A 4,380-nucleotide genomic window follows, 5' to 3' on the forward strand; every position below is an offset into this window, starting at 1 on the left:
TACAGTAAAGACCATTTAATAGAAGCTAAGGGCAACAAAAGGAATGTGGGTGGCTCAGGTGACTGTGAGATGTTTACACAGACTCTTGGAGAAATGAAGACAGGATGTATTTGTCCCACCTATTGGAAGTAGCCATGCATGTGTGGGAAAATGCATTTAGATCCCCTATTTTCATGCAGAAAAAGAGCACTCTTCCCCCTTTTCACAATAAATAAAGAAAGAAGATGGGCTCAAGGTGGTGGGGGAAGGGGATGGAGTGAGATGGCACTGAAGCTTCCCTTTCTGTGAGGCCTGGTTCAGGGCTCTTCTGGCCCTCCTTTGGTGTCACAATGTGTGTCACAATCATAATTTAAACTGAAGATGTGATGTGATCACAGTGCATAATCCAAGGAAGATGAAAAAAGCCATCCTGCAAAAGAAAACATCTCAAAGGCAAGCTGCATTCACAACCCTTCCAAAGCTGAGAGAGCCTAGGCTGCATGCTCTGCTTGTATGCTCTCTGTCCCAATGCACTGTGATAAAACCTAAATTTGCACACCAACGTGTGATTGTTTCCACAAACCATTCCAAAATAGAGCTTGAAAAAAAACTTAAAAAAGAGAGTAATTGTTATCAAAAAATACTAACAAAAAACACTTTTCCTTTTTTTTCCACATTGAAAATTTCTCTCTGTGTATTCCTCTACCATCTGGTGTACTCTGTTAAGAACAGAGACAGCTGCATGAAGCTGGAAACTATTTCTCTGCCATACTCCATAAGTGATCCAGGCTTGCATACTGCTTGCATCTGACACAATGGAACAAAATAGAAATCAGCTTGTTGAGAGAATTGTTTAGAAATTCTCATCCTTTCTCCCTCTAACAGCTTGAATAAGGCAAGGATCCCCTAAAGAGAGCAGGAAAGGCCATTTTAAGAAACACCTTCTATGTTTCTTCTCCACTCAGGGAAGAGAAGATGCATTTCAAATCAATCCATGTCAGTCCTGACCTTTTGGTGATGTTGTGCACCAGAAAAGCCCTACTGGAAGCATTTTCCCTGTGGGACAGAAATGCTTTCCCTGCCTCAAAAGTGCTCTGAGAAGCTGCAGAATCTTGTATAACTGTGCTTGTTCCTAACACACAGCCTGTGTTTGGTGCCTCCCAGACTGATGCTCAGGTAAATACCAGCCTGGTGAGACATGAAATGAGACAACCCTTGAATGCCTGAATTCTGTCTGGATCTCTGGAAATGACTCAGCCTAGAAGGACAGCAGCCCATGAGGTTGGTCTGTGGAGGCACTGCTGAACAGCCAAGCACCAAGAGCTGCTCCTGCTCCTCTGGGCAGGGCTGGGGCTGAGGGCAGGCAGGGCTCAGCTCAGCCCACACACAGGTGAGCATGGGGCAGGCAGGGCAGCAAGAAATGTTGGCTTTCTCATGGATTTTGGAGTTTGTCAGGTGAAGGACTCAAGAAAATACAAGTACTCAGTATTGGAGGACATATATTTAAGACAGCAGGTAATGAGCAGCATAATTTTGACTCTGACTCCCTGACATGGGAAAATATGTCTAAGAAACACATTTAGCAAGAGCCTGCAGGCTAAATCCTATTGTAAGCAGAGGCAAAGAGTCACAAAGGGCATGTTAGATCATAAAGAGCAGCTTTGAGGCTTTTAAGAAATATAAACAAATGGGAAGCAAGAAGTACTGGGAGATCTACAGAAAACAAGACAAAGGAAGGTGGAGGAGATTTTATATTCAGAGCAACAAAAAGCAACACTAAACATTGAATATTAGTAAACATTTAAACCAGCCACAATAGAGTCTTCAAAAAATGTTTGCATTTTGCAAATGAGGGAAGATTAAAGAGAAGGCAATTGAGGACTGAGCAATGGGAGAATGAAAGGAAATGTATTAAATCATTCATTTGAATTCTTTATTTACATACAAAACTGGAAAGCTGCTGAAGGCATTGGTTGACATTGGCAAGCAGTGGTAGAGGAAGCAGAAATTATGTTCACCAGACAAGACTGTCTATCCAGACACACATTTCTTATTAATTAAAGGCTTTTTACATGACCATTTCTGTCCCCGGCTTAAGCTACCAGGATCCCTGGCTGTGCACATCTATACTTGCATTACATTGCTGCCTCTGCTGTCTATTGATATGAAGCAACACCCTTCAGGGTACTTTAAGACCTCTGGAGGCTGGGAAAGAGCTGAGTGAGATAGCTACAACATGATCTATAAAATAGGTAGTGGAACAAGAAAGGTGAACAGGGTATACAGCTGTTCTTTGCAGTATAAAGCACTTCTTTCCAGTATAAAAATCAAAGAGCACAAAATTAAATTACTGGGTACTACTCCCAGGGCAAACAACAAGAACCACTTCACTGGCTGGATGGAATACAGTTCTGCTATGTTCCACAGTCAATATGGGTTGCAAACATTTCTTGTGGTTTAAAAAAAATCTGAAACAGTCAGAAACATACATGAAATAAAAATCCATCAATGAATATTAAATACAAAAACATTAACTTTCACTCAGGACATCCCTGAGTCACAAGTCACAGGAGGCTGGGAGAGCATTCCTGGATGCTAGCCCTGATAACATCTGCTGTGTCTGCTCTGCTGCTGGGGCAGGACACCAGACCAAATGGACCAGTGCTGTGATCCAGATGTTCTGGTATTGTGTGCTGCACTGTGAACTCACTGGGCAACTGATCTGGGTAAGAAACAAGCCAGCAGGTTTTGTGTTTGTTGGTTTTTAACCCTGATCAGCTCTCTGACCTTGTTCTCTGAGAGGCCAAAAAAATGACTGAATGGGCTCTGCTAAGGGAGCCATGGAAGAAGGATGAGCAGTCAGGTTTTGGCAATGGGATGAAGGAGCAGGAGGAAACAGAGCTGACTAAAGCATTTTTGTCACTGAAATAAATTCATATGAGGCCAAAAGTATTGATGGAGAGCTGGTGTGAGTCAGGAGCTGAATCTTTTCTGTGGGGATGATACAATGTCAATAAAGAGTGCATAGAGCTGCATGTATCCCAGAGTTATTTTGATGGGTGCACAGAAAGCACTGGGAGGAGCAGCCCAGTGAGAAGCCCTGGCTGAGCCCTTCCTGCTCCCCTCAGCAGCAGCCCCCTGTTGTTGCCACCACAGGGCAAGTGCAGCACATCTGTGCCCTTCCCTGAGCTGTGGGCTGGGAGAGGCAGAGCTTCATTTCTGAGCATGGCATTCCTGACTGTGATGGAACAAAAGTCAGTATTATTAGTTTCACAGAGCTAAATTTCTGTTTTATTTTCTATGTAGACTATTAAGGACAACCCTTATATTCGCGGGGTTCCCAGATGAAGGAAGGAAATGATGACTCTGACTCTATGTTCTTAGAAGGCTAATTTGTTATTTTATGATACTGGACTATATTAAAGAATACTAAACTAAACTGTACTAAAGGATACAGAAAGGATACAAATAGAAGGCTAGCAAGATACTAATGAAAACTCGTGATTCTTTCCAGAGCCCTGACACAGCTTGGCACTGATTGGCCAATGAGTGAAAACATTCACACCAGAAACCAGTGAAACAATCACCTGTTAGATAAACAACCTCCAAACAGAGTCCAAAGCAGCAAAACACAGGAGAAGCAAAGGAGATAATATTGTTCTCCTTTTTCTCTGTGCCTTCTCAGCTTCCCAGGAAAAGAATAAAAGAATCCTGGACAAGGGAATTTTTCCAGAAATTATAATGGAGACAGATAACTTGACTCTTCAGTTAAATGAAAAACTCTTTGGTTTGGCTTTTTGGATTTTTTTTTTTTAATCTATTGAAAATGCCGTGTACAAGAACTGTAGCATTTCTGTTCATATCATAACACTTGTGCTTGGGGATGTATCCAGGCCAAAAAATGAAAGGACTGAATCAGAACTGGCCAGAGTTTTGGAACTCATTCTTGAGGTATTTGTTTCTTTTTCTCTTCAATGAGATTTCATGAAAACACTAAAACCAGAAACAGTCCCAGTCCTACCTCAACAGTCACTGATTGCAGAAAGGCAGTTTCACAAATTTCCCTCTATTTCAGATTTCTTAATAAATAAGCCTTACAGCACAGGTATTGAGATCTGCAAGCTGTTACATTTTTAACAGCCTCTGTCCCAAAATCTTACAGACAATCTGCAGAATAAGAAAAATCTGTCTCACAATGACAGTTTTTGTAGCAATGTGAATCATCACTACTCCACCTAAATTCCCTTTGCTTGTATTCATGTGACAGTTTAGCTTTATTCCTCACAGCACCTTGCACTGCTCTTAGAGGAGCTTCAAAAGTGGGTGAAACACAATTCTTCCCTCCAGTTTCATTGACAGTAAATCACTGTGCTCTTCCTTCTGCATGATGATGGTTCTAGA

This window comes from Agelaius tricolor, unplaced genomic scaffold, assembly GCF_023055355.1.
Source record: "Agelaius tricolor isolate 1412-34295 unplaced genomic scaffold, bAgeTri1.0.p SCAF_2, whole genome shotgun sequence".
NCBI lineage: Eukaryota > Metazoa > Chordata > Aves > Passeriformes > Icteridae > Agelaius > Agelaius tricolor.